This window comes from Pinus tabuliformis, chromosome 3_1 (assembly GCF_031772625.1).
Source record: "Pinus tabuliformis cultivar Carrire ecotype Pingquan chromosome 3_1, CPIR1, whole genome shotgun sequence".
NCBI classification, from domain to species: Eukaryota; Viridiplantae; Streptophyta; class Pinopsida; order Pinales; family Pinaceae; genus Pinus; species Pinus tabuliformis.
The window spans coordinates 633,777,361-633,797,957 of NC_142301.1; the positions used below are offsets into that span (position 1 = coordinate 633,777,361).

A 20,597-nucleotide genomic window follows, 5' to 3' on the forward strand; every position below is an offset into this window, starting at 1 on the left:
ATGGTACAGAGTCGACATCCTAACATAACCTTAATCGGGATTGGAACTTGTGACTTTGAACTGGAATATTTAGAATATATTTTCTTTATAGTCAGGTTTTTTATAATTATTGGGTAACTTTGAACTGAAATATTTAAAATATATTTTTATATGGTTAGGTTTTTTAATATTTGAGGGTATATTTATGGTAGATTTTGGAAATATATTGGAATTTGAAAGATCAATTATTTTCAGATTTTCTTAACAAGTTATAAGATATTTTCGAAATTTACAATTAAGTAAATACAACGTGTCTGGAATCTCAGACCTATATCATGTAATTTGTTTTCTTTTCATGATTGCAGGCTATGGGGCAGAGTGCAGCATTTTGATGAAAGGTGCTTGTAATGTGACTATCTGCGGTCACACTGGATCCATGGACTGTAAATAAATATGAACAGAAAATTAGCTAAACAACAATATTTGTTGGAGTTTATGATTTTTCTTATTCATCGATTTTGAAATCTAATAATCCAATTGGATCTATTCTACGACACAGCAGTGAGGCTTACAAAGGCTTCATATAATCTGTTGGGAATTTTTCTGTTAAAATTCCAAAAATAAATTAATTGAACACAGAGACAATGCTCTATTTTCTCCACAGGATCTTAACACAGGGAAGCAAAAAAAATTTCATATTTACATATACAAATAAAGCTTGTGTTCATTAATAAAATACCTGATACAAAAAATCTTCCTCTTAACAGAGGGATTCACCAAGAACTTCGAAAAAAAATTACTCTGTCTCTATTCCAAATATTTTTACACTGCTATATGAAATTCTCATTCACTGCGCTGTGAAAAACTTTTACATTCACTATTGTAACATAAAAAAAATTCTTCCATATGTTGAGCCATATTACATTTCATATTCAACAAAACATAATATTACCCTCAGGCTATTGTGCATTCTTTTCAAGAATGATGTACTTTATACTGATGCATATTCCCTTTTCTTTAACAAACAACATTGTTGTGTGTATTCACTACGCGCTTCCCTTACATTATATTACACTACTCTGTTCTGGTTTTTTTTTTTATTTGCACTGCTGTGCGTCTTTTTCATTACAATACAAAGTCAACTAACTACAAACAAAAAAAATTACATTTTATTTACATACTTCATTGCATATATTTTTAATAAAAAAATATGCCCATACCTTTCTTTTATTCATCCCAGACTTCCCGTACATAATAAACTAAAGCCATTTACCTATATTTATGACCATAGTAAATATTCATTAAATGCCTTAATGATAAAACCTGCGGTCAAACTAAAATTTTGACAACACGCAATATTCATGGCCTGCAGGCCAGCTTTACTTTCAGTCGACGGCGGATAGTCTTCACTCCAATCCAACGGATATCGCTTGTCGAAACAAAACGAGCGTTACGTCCCGATAAAAAGCTGTTTTGTAAAAGGTACTGGGGACACGTGTTAAATTTTGATTGCATCGGGGACGTTTGAGGGAATACCACTCCTTCAGCAAAAGCGGTCCGATGGAGTCTGGGTGGTTTTCAGCGGAATTAATGCATAGTTGAAATTAATATTTCAACACTCCCCAAACACTTCCTCAAAAGTTCGAAGCTTTTCTGGTCCAAAGGCTTGGTTAGAATGTCTGCAACCTGCTCTTGAGTCCTGCAATGTTTTAAAACAATTTCTCCATTGTTCACCAATTCCCTGATGTAATGAAACCTTGTGTCAATGTATTTCGTTCTCTTATGAAACATCGAATTCTTGGATAATGCAATAGCTGAGCTATTGTCACAAAAAATCAACGTTCCTTTTGCCTGCTCTTGGCCTAAACTCCTTAACATTTTTCTCATCCAAATTGCTTGACATGCTGCCGCTGTATCTGCCACATATTCTGCCTCTGCTGTAGACAATGCTACAATAGGCTGATTTTTAGAAGCCCATGAAATGGCTCTTGAACCCATATGAAAAACATAACCAGATGTGCTTTTCCAATCATCCACACTTCTAGCCCAATCACTATCAGTGTATCCAATTAAATCTGAACATTCTGAGATAGTATATAAAATTCCAAACGTTTTAGTACCTTTAACATACCTCAGAATTCTTTTTGCTGCCTGCCAATGTGCTTCTTTTGGCCTCTCTATGAATCTCGAAATTAAACTAACAGCAGACATTATATCTGGCCTAATTGCAGTCAAATACATGAGGCTGCCAACTATGCTCTTGTACAAGCTATGATCAAAATCCTTGCTGCTGTCCTCTTTGCTGAGTTTTAATCCCATCACTATGGGAGTGATTGCTGCCCTACTGTCCAGCATGTTAAATCTTTTCAACACTTCATTAACATATTTTGCCTGTGAGATAAAAATCCCTTTCATTTTGATCTACTTCTATTCCTAAGAAGTATCTCAGCAAGCCCATGTCGGTCATTTCAAATTCCTCTTTCATGACTGTTTTGAAATTTTCAATAAGGCAATCATCATTACTTGTGAAAATAACATCATCAACATATAACACAACAATTAGTAATTTACCATCTATTTCTTTGATGTAGAGGGTGGGTTCTCCCTCACACTTTTCAAATCCTTTTTCCAGTAGATAGGAATCTATCCTACTGTACCACGCTCTTGGCGCTTGCTTCAGCCCATAAAGAGTTTTCTTCAATCTATACACTTTGTGCTCTTGGCCTTTCTTTTCGTAGCCTAGAGGTTGTTCAATGTAAACCTCTTCCATTAACACTCCATTTAGGAATGTTGACTTCATGTCCATTTGGTAAACTTTCCACTTGTTTTGTGTTGCTATGGACAACACTGCTCTCACTGTTTCCATTCTTGCAACCGGTGCAAAAGTTTCATCATAGTCTCTCCCATACTGCTATTTGTATCCTTTGACAACCAACCTTGGGTTGTGTCTTTCTATTTTGCCTTCAGCATTACTCTTGGTCTTATAAACCCATTTAACTCCAATAACTTATTTTCCTTTTGATAGCTCAACCAAATCCCATGTCTTGTTTCTCTCTATGGCATTGATTTCCTCATCCATAGCTTCTATCCATTTCTTATCCTTAATTGCATCTTCGAAATGAATAGGGTCATCAACATGACAATATAAAGCAAACAAAGAATTCATACCTTCATCATAAATGTCACTTAAATTTCTGAATTTCTTACCTCTTTCATTTGGTATAAATGCTTGAAGAAGCACTTGAATTTCCTCCTTGTGGTGTGCTAGGAGAAGCACTCTCATTTCTCCTCAAGGGTGTCTCTTGCTATCCTTGTGTTGGCGCTGCTATTTGGGGATGTATTTCAGCCATCTCCTCATCATCTTCATCATGAGACAAATAATTTTTAACATTCACTGTTTTCTCTATGCTTCCATCCCAAACTTCCTCCTCAATGAACTGAACATCTCTTCTCACAAAAAACTTCTTGGTAGATGGGATATACAACCTGTAAGCTTTGGATACCTCACTGTATCCAATGAAAATACATTTCTCCCATTTGCTGTCCAACTTCTTCCTTAGCTGATTTGGAATGTGTGCATAGGCCACAAATCCAAAAACTTTCATGTGGGTGACTCCTTGTTTTCTACCACTCCATGCTTCTTCCGGCACTGTGTTCATGACTCATTTTGTAAGACACTTATTCAAAATATATACTACACAGTGTACAGCTTCAACCCAATAATCATTTGGCAAATGCTTTGCCTTTAACATACTCCTCGCCATGTCCATGATTGTCCTATTCTTTCTTTCGACAACTCCATTTTGTTGCAAGGTGTACCTAGCTGTAAACTGTTTGTGAATTACATTTTCTCTACAAAACTGTAGAAATTCTTTGGAGATATACTCACCTCCTCTATCAGTTCTTAAAACTTTGATGTGAAACACGCTTTGGTTTTCTACAAGTGCTTCGAAATTTTGAAATTTTTCAAACACTTCACTTTTGTTCTTTAGGAAATAAACCCAAGTCTTTCTGGTGAAATCATCAATGAATGTTAGAAAATATTGGTTGCCTGCTAGTGATGGAGTTTGCATTGGGCCACATAAATTTGAGTGGACAATTTCTAAGGGTGCTTTCGCCCTGATGCTTTTACCTGATAGAAAACTTTCTCTATGTTGTTTCCCCAGGATACAACCTTCACGAAGGCTGTCTAGTTTCTCTATCAATGGTAATCTTCTTACCATCCCTTTCCTACTCAAAAAATTAAGACCTTCAAAGTTGAGGTGTCCAAATCTCAAGTACCACAACCAATTTTCATCTTTGGTTCGCTTTGGTAAGACTCTTAAGTCACTATTGCTATTACTTCTTTATTTTTTAAATCTGCCTTTATTCTGAGAGGGAACATCCTGTTCCTTGTCATCTTCACTTCAGCAATACATCGTTTGCTAGGTGCTCTATGCATGATGGTGCATACATCATTATCAAAGAAAACATTGTAACCCTTTTGAACAAGTTGTCCAATACTTAAGAGGTTACACTTCATTCCAGGAACATAATAGACATCTGCTATGGTTTTCTTTTCACCTTTTTTTGTAAATATTTTTACTTATCCTTTCCCATAACAGAAATTTTACTATCAGTCCCAAGTGTGACTTGTGATTTCACATTTTGATCTAAAGCAGAAAACAGGGCTATGTTTCCTGTCATATGGTTGTTGCAACCGGAGTCTAGAAACCATATATCATCACTGTTTTTTTCAGCCATGTTACAAGCTAAAAGCACATTATCTTGGCTGATATTTTCTCTAGCGATATTTGCACTAGATCTATTATTCATATCATGCTGCTTCTTCCTACATTCATTGGCATAATGCCCATATTTTTTACAGTAATAACATTGGACATTGGATTTTTCATATCTTTGTCCTTGAGCATGATGTTGTCCACTTTGTTGACTACTGCCTTGGCCTTGGTTCTGATTTGGATTGCTGCCTCTTCCTTGAGCATTTGCTGGACTGTTCCTTCAACCTCTGTTTTGGCTTCTGCCTCTTCCTCTCTTGTTTCATCTGCCTTGACCTCTTCCTCTTCCAAAGGATATCTGTGTCTTAAAGGCTTGTTCTTGAGATGAGTTTTCATTTCTAATCAACCTCTGCTCATGTGTTATCAGTGATGCATGAAGTTCATCAACTGAGAAATTTGTGAGATCCTTTGTCTCCTCTACGGTGGTAATAATCACATCAAACTTTGAGGGTAGGACCCTCAACAGTTTCTCCACAATCCTCCTTTCTTCAAGAGTTTCTCCATGAGACCTTATTTGTGTGACTAGACCAATCACATGTGTGAAGAATGAGTCAATATTGTCTGACTCCTTCATGCATAGATTCTCAAAATCTCTTCTCAGCAACTGTAGTTTTGCTGTCTTCACTTTTTCCATGCCTTGATAGGCTGTCTTGAGAGTTTTCCATGCTTCTTTGGATGTCTTGGCTGCTGCTATCCTTGGAAACACACTCTCATGCACTGCTTGATACAAAAATACGAGGGCTTTAGAATGCTTCTTCTTATTTCTCTTCAACAGATCTTTCTCTGCCTGAGTTAATCTATTAAACTCATCTTCATATCATGGTTCTTCAAATCCATCTTCAACTAATTCCCATAAATCTTGAGGAGCAAACAGGGCTCTCATGGTTATTGCCCAATAGTCATAGTTTTTCCCATTAAACTGTGGGAGCTGAGTATTAAAGATACCCATGCTAGTGCTGGTGCTGGCCATTCTTGCACTCTTAACTATGCTTCAAATATTTGACTGTGTATTTAAAAATCACTGACTGTCTTCAACAGTTACACAGAAAAAACTTGAGAAATACCTGGATCCTTTCTTGACTGAGTCTTCACTCTACTGGAGAAGCTGCTGCAACAAAATGAACCTTTCTTCAGCTTTTTTGACACCTTCAAAGAGCCTGGACAAGCTCTGATACCACTGTTGGGAATTTTTCTAGTAAAATTCCAAAAACAAATTAACTGAACACAAAAACAATGCTCTGTTTTCTCCACAGGATCTTAACACAGGGAAGAAAAAAAATTACTCCAAAGAACAGAGTTTTACACATACAAATAAAGCTTGTGTTCATTAATAAAATTCCTGATACAAAAGATCTTCCTCTTAACAGAGGGATTCACCAAGAACTTCAAAAAAAATTACTCTGTCTCTTTTGCAAATATTTTTACACTGTTGTATAAAATTCTCATTCACTGCTGTGTGAAAAAATTTTACATTCACTGCTGTAAAATAAAAAAAATTCTTCCGTATGTTGAGGCATATTATATTTCATATTCAAAAAAACATAATATTACCCTCACGTTGTTGTGCATCCCTTTCAAAGATGATGTATTTTACCCTGTTGTGTATTTCCTTTTGTTCAGCGAACAACACTGTTGTGTGTATTCACTGCGCGCTTCCCTCACATTACATTACACTACTCTGTTCTGGTTTTTTTTTTTTTTTTTATTTGCACTGTTGTGCATTTTTTTCATTACAATACAAAATCAACTAAATACAAACAAAAAACATTACATTTCATTTACATACTTCATTGCATATATTTTTAATAAAAAAAATATGCCCATACCTTTCTTTTACTCATCCCATACTTCCCATACATAATAAACTAAAGCCATTTACCTATATTTACGACCATAGTAAATATTCAGTAAATTCCTTACTGATAAAACCGATGGTCAAACCAAAATTTTTACTCCACGCAATATTCATGCCCTGGTCTTCACTCCAATCCAATGGATATCGGTTGCCCAAAAAAAACGAGCGTTACGTCATAAAAAGTTGTTTTGTAAAAAGTACCGGGACACGCGTCAAATTTTGATTGCATCAGGGGCATTTGAGGGAATACCACTCCTTCAACAAAAGCGGTCTGATAGAGTCTGAGTAGTCTTCAACTGAATTAATGCGCAGTTGAAATTAATATTTCAACAAAATCGGACCGAACACATTGTTACATAAAAAAACTTCGACGCCCATGTAGCCGATTGCGCAGCATTTTTCAGGAGTGTCGCTGGTATGTATAATTGGGATCCTTTTATGCATGATATATATTTAAATGTTATGGTGATTTATGTCCACTGAAAGAATTGTATGAAGACGGCATGAAAATTACATTACACTGACATAATTGAATGAGATATGTAGTTGTGCATAGTGACAAGATAGTATGGAAATTACGTTACAGAGGGGGTTGAGTATAGGGAGAAAGCGAGGTTCCTTTATGGAGAATCAGTGGGAGCAGCCGTGGCACTTCTCATCCATCGAAAGCAACCTAACTTTTGGAGTGGCGTTGTGCTTGCTTGTCCTATGTTGAAGGTACAAATTATAAATTCACATAACACTAGTTGCAGAGATATGCTTTCTACACTGAATTCAGTATGAAGTTGTGCTGTGCTTGTTGCCCCTATGTGCAAGGTGTAGATTATAAAAAATTCACGTAACTCTAGTTGTAGAAATATGGATTCTATAGTTCATATGGAAAGATGGTAAAGTCAGTTTCGTCTGTAGGTTAAAAATTTTTGAGTTTGATTATCAACCTGGTTGCGTCTGTCTCATACTTCATGGGATGTCCATGCTATATCACACGCTGTAATTAGCCTGACATATTCCTGCAAAGGAAAACTCCAATAAATACCAATGAATTTCCTTTCAAAAGAAAACTCCAATCACAAAATATTTCCAATAGTTTGGACATTAGTATCATGGTTTTTATATGCGTACTCACTACGTTTATACTAACTACAGATATCCGAGGAATTAACGTCTCAGCCCGTGGCCCTCAGCATATTGCGGACGTTAACTGCAATAATCCCAACGTGGAAGCTTATGCCCACGCAAGACTATTCAGAAGTGGGCATTAAGGACCCGGAAAAGAGAAGGGGGGTAAGGACCTAATTTTATATCATTTCATTCTTCTAGTAATATCTAAGAAGAATATTCTAATGTGTATTCTCTTGGTGAGAAGATTTGGTACTTGCGGTTGTTTTACTGGGATGTTATTTTTTATCTGGTTACAAATTTCACGGGGACACAACTACCAGTCAATAAAGCTGGAAAATAATGTGTTTAGTTGGGGTCTGGGATCTCCAGTTCAAGTATCTTATTAGAGTCTGGGATCCAAGCTTGAGTTTCTGGGATCCCGGCTCCAATTTCTGGCATCTTGTCAGAGTTTGGGATCTCAGCTCCAGTTGATCCCAAGCTCCAGTTTCTAGTGATTTCCAGATATGGTTCAACGCTGAATTATGAGTTTCTATTATATATGACTTGCAGAACGTTACATATATGAAGAAATTACTAGTTCCCATCAACCATTTTCCTTTAAAAAAATTATGAGTTTCTATTATATATGACTTGCAGAACGTTACATATATGAAGAAATTACTAGTTCCCATCAACCATTTTTCTTTAAAAAATTATCCAATATGTATATATAATTGCTTCATCCTCATGGTTTCATATCCAATATGTTTATATAATTGCGTCATTGTCATGGTTTCCTGCTGCTAAACACAGCTGCGGGAAAACCCATATATTTATCAAGGAAGACCTCGTCTAAAGACTGCGTTTGAGCTACCGATGACAAGTTTGGACATAGAGAAATGAATGGATGAGGTGCCAAATTATTGTCTTTCAAGTTATCCTTGCTTCCTTTCATAGGTACCTATTCTAGATAAAGCTTATGACGTTCTTAATGAATTATATTGTGCAGGTGATGCTGCCTTTTCTGATTCTTCATGGGGAAGATGATAAAATAACAGACCCGGCTGGGAGCAAATTACTATGTGCTTCTGCCAAAAGCATAGACAAAACACTGAAACTGTATCCCAATATGTGGCATGGATTGATGCATGGAGAACCTCCCGAGCACACAGAGTTGGTATTTTGAGACATTATTGGATGGTTAGACGAGAGAAGTGCAGCAGGGTGCCCCTAAAGAAATAAACATCCATAAATAGTCTGTCATGAAAGCAAGTGCCTGAATAACATTATCTTATCTTATTTTATATTATATTCAATACCAGATAATCCAGTGCATGAGTTACAAGTGTGAATGGTGCATACGTTTCTCATACAAGGAATGATACCTTCGAGCTAGTAGTTTTGCTTGCATCGACTAAAGCTTTTGATCAGTCTTTTATTTGCATTTCAGGCATTTCGTTCGGGAAGAAATGGGCATCTGCCCAACTTATGTGGGATTTACCATTCAAATGTGTATATGTTGTTATAGGTTGGTGATCGTTAAGTTTTATTATCAGAGATTGATTTGGAAGATGTTTAGAAAATTGAACTCCTGATTTTTTAATAGATATTTAAAAAATTAAATGGTTAATATTTCAATAGTAAAAATGTTTTTATGCACAACTAATCAAACTAACTTTCTAAATAAACATAATATTTATATGTTAATTTTTTAATTATAAAATTTATAGAGATTATTTACCATAAATAAAAATAAATATAAAATTATGAGATTGTCTTTTGGATTAATCACATCATGATGATTTGGTTGACCTTTCGAACCATCTAATGTGGTTCATCCTGGAGACAAAGGTTTAAAACTAGTTCAAAGTGAGTGGTTTGAATGTTGTTAAAATAACAATTTATCTTATATGCCTAAGTTTAAATGAAGACATGTCAATTGTTTTCCACTCAAAATGAGTAGAGAGAATTATTCAATGTTTGTTTAAAGAAATATTAATTTGTGTTGGAGCCTTGAAGTCCAATCATTACTTCCAAATTTTTTTTAGTACTCATTATCTTCCATTCTTCTACTTTCCAAATATAAGCTTTTCTCCTTTTATATAGCCTTGTAACTCGGGTTTTAAACAAGCTTAATTGTATTGTTTGGTAGGATGGATTTGAACAAAGTTAACTAGGTTGGTGTTCTATTTTATATTTGTAACAATCAGGGTTATATTTTCGTGTAAAAGTGCAAAAACCAACCAAGGACGTATTCCAAGCTAAATTGAGAGAAAAACATCATAATATGCATTTTATTAATGGTTATGGAAATTTACAAAGACAAAGAGGTAATAAATGGCATTTAATTAAGGAAATAAAGGAAAATAGGAGAAAAAAATATGAAGAGACACAAATATGCATGGAAGGGAAATTAGAAAAGAAATGAAGGAAAATGAAGAAAAATGAAACAAGAAGGAAGAGACTAGACATTAATGATAAGAAGGCATCAAAGAAATAGTTCACAACTTTTGTTAGTTCAACTTTTGATAGTTTTTTGCTCAACTCTTTTTCATTCTAGCTCCCTTACACTCTTGCACACTTAGAGCATCCCATCATTCACTTGGACTTGGAGAAAAGCAAGCAAAGGAATTGTGGATAGCGGAAAATAAGGTTGGATCATCAGCTACAACTGGATTTCATTGCAGATAACAGGTTACATGTGTGATTTCCTTGTTGATATTTGGATGCATGGTACATGCATGTGGTTCTTTGGTTATTTTGATATCATTTGCATAGGATTGCCTAGATTAACAATGTTATTAGCCTTGCCTTGCCATTTCCTAGATAGCCATCATGTAGTGGGTTCTTTATTTTGATTGAGTTTTGGATGGATGGTGGACTTGGATCTTGGTTGAGGTGGTCTCAGGAAAATTCCCAAGGGTCAAGGGTAGAGATGAGCTTTCTCCTGGAATTCCTGACGAATGGGTGGAGTCAAGAAAATTCCTCTAGAGCTTTCGAGGTAAGTCAAAAACATCCAATCATGTTTTGATGGTAGTGATTTCTAGACCGGTTTACGTGAAATAATTGTTGTTGAGGGTTGAGGTGGTTTGGCCTCTAGAAGCCTTGGTTGGTTCTATTTGGGTTTAACCCATATGATCCAACATTCATGCGTGGAATATGGCACATGAGTGATTAGCTGAAAGAGAGATTTCATGCAACCCAATCTATGGTTGGGTGGTACGTGGAAGTCCTTGACTTGGTTGGCTTTTTCATATGATTAATATGATCTATTTTCATGTTGTGATCTATAAGCACATGTAATGGTTATTATGTTTCTCTTATCGCTGGTTGTCTGGATTTTATTCTAGTTATATGTTGGTTGTAGGCATGATTGAATAATGTGCTCTTACTATGGATCTTATTCATGATTTTATTAATTAGGGAATGGTTAATGTATGTATGGGCTAACAAGTCTTGTTGCAGCTAGCTTGAGAGGCCATTGAGCCTTCTTAATGACTCTCTGATGAAGTTAAGAAGATCATAATAAGATATGCATTCATGACCTATAACTACTACGTTTATCATGTGTTTGACGAAATGTCTATCATGTATTAGGCATGTCCTGGACAAGATCTAACCTTAGTATTTATTGTTTAGAACTTGTGATTATCCTAGATCTAATTCTAGAAAGTTTTGTGTTGTTCTAAGTAGTGGCTAGTAGGTCAGCCCTGAAAAAGTGGCACTGATCTCGCAACCGCACCCTCTGAATTGAATAATTTTGGTTATAATTGCATGCATCAAGGCTCATGATTGTGGTTGGAGCCTTCCAACTGCATGCACAGTGTGTCAAGCATGTAGTCAAGTTTAAATTCTGAGAAGTGAAAGTTCCAGCTCAGGGATTGATCACCAGTGGTTGTTGTTAGTCACCTGGGTGATTTAGTGTCACTAAGGGACGAAAATATGTTTATGTTTAGTAGACATCACTTCCATAACTGGAACATGGAGGTTGGGTCATGTCACAATAACACTCAACTCATGTGTACCTTGAAGAGGTTGTAAAAGCAGGTAAATGTGGTATTGGGTGGTTACAATATTAGCAAGCTCTCGATGAAGTTGTTTTTTTTCAAGCTTGTTCCTTCCTTCCCATGGAAGAAAATTTAAGTCATTGAGTATATATGTGCAATAACATACCTTTTTTTATTTTGTTTTAATTAATAAACTATACATGGATCAGGGTTTCCAACCATATTTAGGATTTTAAGGGGTTTGCATAATCATTCCTCTATTTAGGATTTGATATTGTTAAAACTCAATTCTCCTTTACTGGTTTCGCACTACTCGAATGCAAGGTGCCTTGTTTTTATTATTGTCACTCAATACAAATTCAATTCATTGTGTTTCTTGCTCAAATGGTTTCAATATTCTCTTCGTTGTAGGATATATGTTGTGTTTTTAACTTGGGATATAGATGGAGTTTGAATATTCTCCTTGTTCTTATTAATTGCACACCTTTATAGAATTACATTCCGAAAAGAAGTGAATCCTAAATCGGATTACACTAGCTTCATCCTACACAATAAGGCCACCATTGTAAACACTAAAAATTGTTAATTGATTTAAAATGAAATTAAGTTATACCAAATAAATTCGATTATGTGTTTAGTTTAATCAATCTTATGCTAGGTTGTGTCCTTGAAGTTTATTCACTCATTGTTTAACATTAACTAAAATCTTCATTTTACTTCTACGAATTGACCACTTTATGGGACTTACGAATGGTTTCAGAAAATAAGAAACCCCTTCATAAACTCTAACCAACACTACTTTTAATTTAAATTTAAATTTTCAAAGCAAATACTTAACAATATGGTTGATTTTTATAAAGAAATACTTAATGTCCTTAACAAATTTCAATTATATATTCCAAATAAATGGTCAAAACAATGGAGAACTCAATAAAGAACTACATGAGGTTTACATCATTTAGTTGTAATATGGACAATTAGTTAAATATATTTTAAATTCATTTTCTAACCATTTATAGAGCATAAATAGCATGAACCATATCAAGAAAAAATGGCCATGAGATAAATGAGGGAGAAATCATGAATACAAGTTTGAGTCTCGAGAAAGAAAAATAATGAATATAGGTTGGTGTTTTGAAAGCTCACTTAATACTTTTGTTAATTCTAATATGGAATTGTTAATTCTAATATGGAATTCTCCGCAAGTGAATAATAGTGTTAGCATATCTCGGAATAAAATGAAATATGAAAGTCCATTGAATTTAGTTACAGGCTTTTATTATGTAAAATTTGTGTCTTTAGATTTCCTTTAATTTGGTGTTTTTGTTAATTTCCCATGTCTTTGTAATGGAGAGACCTAATCAATTTTGAAATTAAATTGCATTTATAGGTTATCATATTTATTTTTATTATATTTTATTTTAAAAACTTAATTTTTTTTTATTAAATTTTAGCATAAGATACTAAGCTGTTGTCACTTGGAAATTGCATATACCTCAATAAAAACCTTTTTAATTTTCTTTTCAAAAAATTTCAAAATATTTTCATCAACTAAAATTTAAATTGTTACCTAAAACAAAGGTAGTGACATTACTTTGGTTTCATATCTTCAAATCCTAATTTTTTTAATAGTTAATCTCTTTGATAACCATAGAAATAGTCTTTTTAGAATCCTCTTTGTCGCCCATCCATTACTAAATTTAATTAATAACAAAGAAGCAATAAGTAACAACTACTAGCATGGTAGGCTATATATATAACCAAATGTTATGGAAGCTAAAACTTTTGAGTGAAAATCAATCCTTAAAAGGGATAATATGAAAATTAAACATTATCCAAAGTATTAAAAGGCCAAATCATTCTCAATATATTCAAATAAACTTGAGTATCTTAGCAACTTATCCTTTAGAACTACCCTAACTTTTGCCTCAAATTGTATCCAAAACCATTTTCAATCAAGATAAGTTCCAACTCACCATATTTATTTGTTATATTTTATTAATCTGTTGTAGTAGTTATAACCACCCTCTAAAATTTTGGCCTACACCCAATTTCAGAGCCTCCCTTGAGAGTTTTACTCGGGTTCACTTTGTGAGCTTGTGTGAGTCTTCGTAGTTCCCTTGCTTGCTCATTCCACCCAAGATTTTGCATGTTGATGATAATATCATGCTTGCAACCATGTTTTGGTCATGCTCAAGTTATTCACTTCGTGTGCACATGTTATGTTTGTTATGAGAACATTTGTCACAGTCACACACAGAGTCACATTCACTGTTGCGCAAGTGTCATCATGGTCAATCAATGATCAATCACAAGTGTCATGCTTGTTGCTTGCACTGTCAGCCAGTCATGTTAAACATGTGTGTCTGGATGGTTTGAGTCATCTCGTCGTCGAGTCATGTAAGTGTGTGTTTGCAAGATCACATATGCATCTTTCTCTCGTTCACACAATTAGTCATTTTGCTGAAGTTATGACAATTGGGCTCCCCTACAACAGCTGGACTATCACCCTACCATAGACTCGATCAACTATCACCTAGAACAACGCAGTGACCCTGAGACTCACTCCCATAAAAAATTGTGCAGAGGCTGCTGACCTTGCCCGCTCTACTGACTGAGAGAATTGTGTGGAAAGGCCAGAAAGACACCTAGTGCCCATCCCTGTCTCAGTCAGAAAATTTCTAAGTTTTCCAACTAGTCCTCTCGACAGTCCACTGACTGCTCACCCAAAAAATTACGCAGTTTTCATGAGCAAGCCCTCTGCTTCCTAGCAGTCTTCTCAACTCAGAAATTGCGCAGAGGTGATCAACAGGCTAGCCTCCTAGCCTCAGAAAAGTTTTCCCCGCCAGCAGTAAACTGCTAGTTCCCTCCACGAATTGTGCAATTTTTGCTGCCAAGCCCCAACAACTGACTCCCAGTTCCCTCTAGGAATTGAGCAGTTTTTGTTGCTAATGACCCAGTAACCAACTAACAGTTCCCTCAAGGAATTGCGTAGTTTTGGCTGCCAAGCTCATGACTTTCTCCTCTAAAAAATTTCTTAATTTCTGCTTGCTGATCCTCCATGCAACCTGGCCTATTCCTCTAGAAAATTGTGAAAATTTTGCTGTCAAAAACCCACTACCCGATCATTCTAGAAAATGCATAGATTTTGTCTGCCCTGCCTTTCCCCAGCATGGACTGTTCCTCCCAAAATTTGCGCAGTTTTTCCTTCCAGTTGAGCCAGACCTCGTGGATAGTCACTGATGTCTCGGCTTGCTCACCTTCATCACCAAGTGACTCTTGCATAGTTTTCATCAATAGTGCCGACAGCCATAATCCTACCTAGAAACCTTGTTGCCTCTCCTGGTCACCTACATCTGAAATAATCTTCTGTCATGGTAGACTAGGAGCTTTTTGGATTTGATGTCATCTCATCATGAGTGACTGCAGATACAGGTACACCAACAAACATGGCATGACGATGAATGGGATGAACAAAGGGAGAATAAGCAGAAGGACAGGTTCACCTATGGTTGAATGAACAATGCATGCGAAGAGATGTGATCGCGAACAAATTATCATGCAAAGATGTGCTCATGGATGGATGAATGAGAAAACATGCAATTTGTGCTCACGGACGGACGAACGAATGAACATGCACCTTACACGAACAGATGAGCTTGTCAAGCCTTCCAACATACAAGCAAGGAGAAATGTGCCAAAGCAACATTAATCAAACCAACGACCATCAAAGACTATGTGCACTTTGCCATGTGGAGGTGAAGTTGTGACACACCATGAAGACATCCATCACCCAGTAGCACTGCAGCTCGACATGCACACTAGTAGAAACACGAATATACCAGCACTGTCATGCCGATTCGTGTCAGGAGTCATGTCATCCACATCTTTACTGTGGGCCATGTTGTACAAAGAGACATGTAAAGTCGAAAAGTCATGGAAGTCAAACAATCATGAGGGTAGTCGAATAGACACAAGGGTTAGTTTCACCCTTGGTTATAAATACCCCTTCATTTGTACATGCAAAGGACATTTCACCTCAGCTCCTCCCACATAGCTGAGAGAGTATGTAATCATTTCTTTGAGGAGTAAGAAATGGCTCCAAAGCCCCTCACACAGGGTTATTGATGTATGGTGTAATGATGTATCTTGGAACTTTCGCTTAATTTAGAAGCCAGCTAACAGGCTAGAACGTTTTCACACATGTATTGTAATTATTGAAAGACTAATCTTTAACACTTGTCATGCATGTTGCTTTAACTTTTGTTTTACATTTGAACTATTTCACTTTTTTTAATACATAATCTATTAATGGAAATGTGTTGTATATGTTGTTAACGTTGTCTCACCCATGTAGACTACTTTCCTAGACATAAGACAAACCTTTCACTTGAAACTTGCTATAAAATATCGTTGCACTCGTGTAGACTAACTCACTGAGTGTTATACGTGTCATATTCCCTTGTGTGTTGTGACTGCCGCATCTGCGTGGACTACTCTGTCGAAAGTTGTGTACGTCCTATTGTGTTGTGTGTTCCTAGCAGCATTGCGACTACTCCCAATCGACCTGGAACTCACTCTCACCCTCTCCCTTGACAATGAAAGAACCATTAACATAAGTGATACTCACACTCACCAGGCACGCGAACCTCACTTTTCTAAGACAAAGTAGACCACTCTCCTGTGCTGACAAGAAAGAGTTGAGGCAAATCCTTAAGATAATGGCAACCAGGCCATCATACTGGATGGAAATCCCATACCAAACGGTGTGAGGTCTAGTTGGGACTTCATACCAGGGTGATCCCCTGAATGTTGGCAGATCCAAGACCATCAACATTTCTAGTGCTAGAAGGAGGGCATCTAGTTGTATATGGTTGAAAATCCCCTCACACTCATTCATCAACCATCTGGTCAAGGCAGTAACTCACACTCCCTCTCACCCACACACGACTCTGCAGTTGGTTACTCCTCACCTCCCATGATTGAACATGAGATTTCGTACCATCAACTTTGCTAGACTACTCAGCAAGGACTGGTCTAGCAAGTTAGACGGATATTTTGCTACAGACTAGTCACACATGTGGCTTCCGTACAAGGGAAAATGCAACCAAATCCGGGTACTGTCCAAGAGGTACATGAAGCATAATTTCACTCCCCTTAACAGCGAGAATGAACCATCGGCCTTTGCAGAACTCATGTTTGGAAACTACCTCCTTGAAACAACATTAGGGTGTTATCCTGCACTGCCAGCTCCAACCCCACCAAACACACAGTTGGGACTCCTTCCTTGTCCAACTGATGGTAACAAAACTTGTACAATACATTGTACCAATAGTAGCAGTAGTAGTAGCAATAGTGGTAGCAGTGGTATTAGCACATTAAGCGACCTGTGTACAGATAAGTTGTGGACCATGTACTTTGACAGATCAAAGACACAGGACGACTCAAGAGTCGGATGTGTATTGATCGACCCTTACAACATAAAGCATCTGGTTTCAAGTTGCTTGGATTTTGAGTGCACGAACAACGTTGCTGATTATGAAACTCTCGTGTTAGGCTTGTGAAAGCCATCAGCCTCAACGTGGTCTCACTCAAACTGGTATGTGATTTAGAGATAGTGATACGGTAGGTACGTAACACCATTCATTGTTTGTCACCACATCTCAAAAGCTACCAGCAAGAGGTATGGCGACTAATCTCAAACTTCCAAGCATTTAACATCATTGTTGTACCATATATGCATAATGAAACTGCCAATGGTCTAGGAAATGCGGCTTCGAGAATGTCACCGATTAAGGATAGATTTACTATTGAAATTTTGTACAGACCATCTATCTCGGATAACATAACTAATTTGCGCGTGTTTAATGATGATCAACAGATACTGCATTTCATGGCCAATGTTGATGCTTTCAAAGATGCAACGATAGATGATGATGAGCACGAGTGCTCTCTACAATTAGTAACTGGCGACAAGAAAGGCCACCTTATCACGAGAAACATGGTGACATTGGAAAAGGTTTATGACTTGCAAGAACGTTTTCACAGGCCAAAGAACAACAAGACCCACAGCTCCACCATGAGTCATGAACTGATAAACCTCAGAACAGAGCAAGATCCAAAGTTTGTCAATCTTGGTACATGTTGTACACAACAAGAGTGACAAGCCTTTTTCTGCTTGTTCAAATAGTATCGAGATGTGTTCACGTGGACGTATGATGATATGAAAACTTATGACACACGGATCATCCAAAAAATCATCCCGATCAAAGAAGGGGTCAAGCCATACCAACAGAAGCTGAGGAAAGTACATCTGTCACTTGAACCCCTCATACAGAAAGAACTCACTAAGTTGTTGGATGCACGGATCATATACAAAGTTCGTCATTCCACATGGGTTTCTAATCTTGTTCATGTACGTAAGAAGTCTGGGAAAATCCACTTGTGTGTTGATTTCCATAACATAAACTGCACCTCGGACACAGACTACAACCTCGTGCCATCTATGGACCACATTTTGCAGACAGTATCTGGGGCACAAACATTTCTCTCCTTGACGGTTTCTCAGGATACAATTAGGTTCTAGTAGCAGAACCTAACAGACTTAAGACTACCTTTTGTACCAAGTGGGGTACGTTTGCTTACAAACGAATCCCATTTGGGCTTCTGAATGCAGGGGAAACCTTCCAACACACCATGGAAATTGCTTTTCACAGATTCATCAGACAGAGAGTAGTGGTAAACCTCGATGATGTGACCATGTTCTAAAAAAGGCGAGAAGACCACATATGCCATCTGAAGAAAATTTTTGAGCAGTGTCGGAGATACAGGATTTCCTTGAATCCAAAAAAGAGTGTTTTCGTAGTGTCTGAGGGGAACCTTCTCGAACACATTGTCGTCAAAAGCAGGATCAAGGTGGATCTAGACCGGGTCTAGACTATTACACAGATCCATCACCTAGTTAATAAGAAAGCCATGCAATCCTTCTTGGGCAAAATAAAATTCCTCTGGAAGTTCATCTCAGATTATGCATAGATAGTTAAGCCCATGCAGGACATGACCAAGAAAGATGCAGTCTACAACTGGGTTAAGAGGGAAGAATATGCATTCACCCAAATCATGCAAGCCATTGTAGAAGCACCTGCACTCTAAATTCCATACTTTAAGAAGGATTTCCTGCTATACACCTTCTCCTATGATAACTCACTAGCTGCAGTACTCACTCAGAAGGATGAGATGAACGATGAATGCCCAATATCCTTCATGAGCACAAACATGCAGGGACAAGAAAGCTTATGCAGTTTACAAGGTGGTAAAACACTTCAGGCCCTACTTGCTAAAGAACCACTGCATAGTCTTTGTCCCTTACCCAGTAGTTCGTAGATTGCCTGTATAACAAGAATTTGGTGAATGATGTGTGAACTAGATGGCAGGCTTGCAAGAGCATGATCTTGAAATCAAGCCAGTTCACATGATCAAATGACACAGGCTCTTCAGAATGGCAACTAAAGCAGTGCATGCATCAGAGAGTGAAGAAGAGCTCATCGGCTGGGAGCAGGAAATTGAGATGTAAGATATAAGGCGAGCCACACCCATTGGAGACAAAACCTCTTGGTATACAGATGTTTGCCAGTACCTTGAGCACAACACTATACCCTCTCATGTTTCCATGAGAAAGAAGGGGGCATTACGCGTTAAAGCCTTAACATATCAGTCGGTGCATTTAGTGCTTTACAAGAAACATAGTAATTGAGTTTTTCTCAGGTGCCTAGAGGCACATGAATTAGAGAAGGTACTTGAAGATCTGTATGAGGGCCCACTAGGGGTCACTTTGTGGGAAACACCATTGCACACAAAGTTATGTGAGTTGGTTTCTACTGGCCCACATTATTCAAGGATGCACATGCTTATGCCCGTAAGTGCCCGGTCTATCAGTGATGCGCCGACAAAACATGAAGATCAGCAACCCCACTACACCCCGTTGCAGTGGCCAAACCATTCCAATAGTGGGGCCTGGACATCATTGGGGAAATCTTCCCACATTCATCAAAGTAAGACCTCTACATTCTAACAACAACTGACTACTTCACATGGTGGACAGAAGCAGTTCCGCTCAAACAAGTGAACGACCAAGAGGTCATCAGCTTCCTCCAGCAGAACATCATTTCACGCTTTGGTGTGTCGATATCACTTGTTTTTTATAATTCAACTTATTTTTTTGTCTTTGAAAATCTATGAATTTTCATTAATAATGGTATTGTGTTAAAGCATTCATATAACTATTACCAGCAAGGAAACAGTCTCGAAGAGTCCATTAATAAAAACCTCATCTTTATAATCAAGAAGACCATTTTCTCTAAGCAACACAACTGGCATACCACCCTAATGAATGAATTATGGGCTGACCATGTAACACCCAAGCCTTCTCTAAATACCTCACCGTACTTCTTGGTCTATGGTAAAGAAGCCATCCTTCCACCAAATATCTACTTTCCTACACTTTAGCTTTCCCAAGAATCCCAGAGTGAGCCTTTCCAGCTAGTTCAGTGTAGGATGGATGCTCTCCTTAAGCTTCAGGAAGAAAGGATGAAAGCAAAAGAAAAATTCACACACCACCAGAATCGTGTCAAGAGATGGTTTGATAAGAAGTCTGTAGGGAAAGTTAACTTCAATGTTGGTGAGTTAGTTTTGAAATGGGATAAGCCCCATGAAGACAAGGGCAAACATACGAAGTTCCAGTCCCTATGGATTGCTCCATACATGGTCCATGAGAATCTTGGCCCACACATGTATCGTTTGCAATCACTTGATAGGAGGATTGACAACCTTCCTATCAATGACCAAGATCTCAAGCATTACCTTCAGTAGGTCAGGCCG

General features: G+C 37.2%; 1 protein-coding gene and 1 pseudogene across 1 annotated transcript in view; both read left to right on the top strand.

The window, feature by feature from the left end:
- LOC149188665 (caffeoylshikimate esterase-like) lies at window positions 1-8,947 on the top strand (annotated as a pseudogene).
- Window positions 1-20,597, top strand: part of LOC149188664 (caffeoylshikimate esterase-like) — an 82,150-nt gene that overhangs the window by 6,317 nt on the left and 55,236 nt on the right. The gene's annotated exons all lie outside the window — the stretch shown is intronic.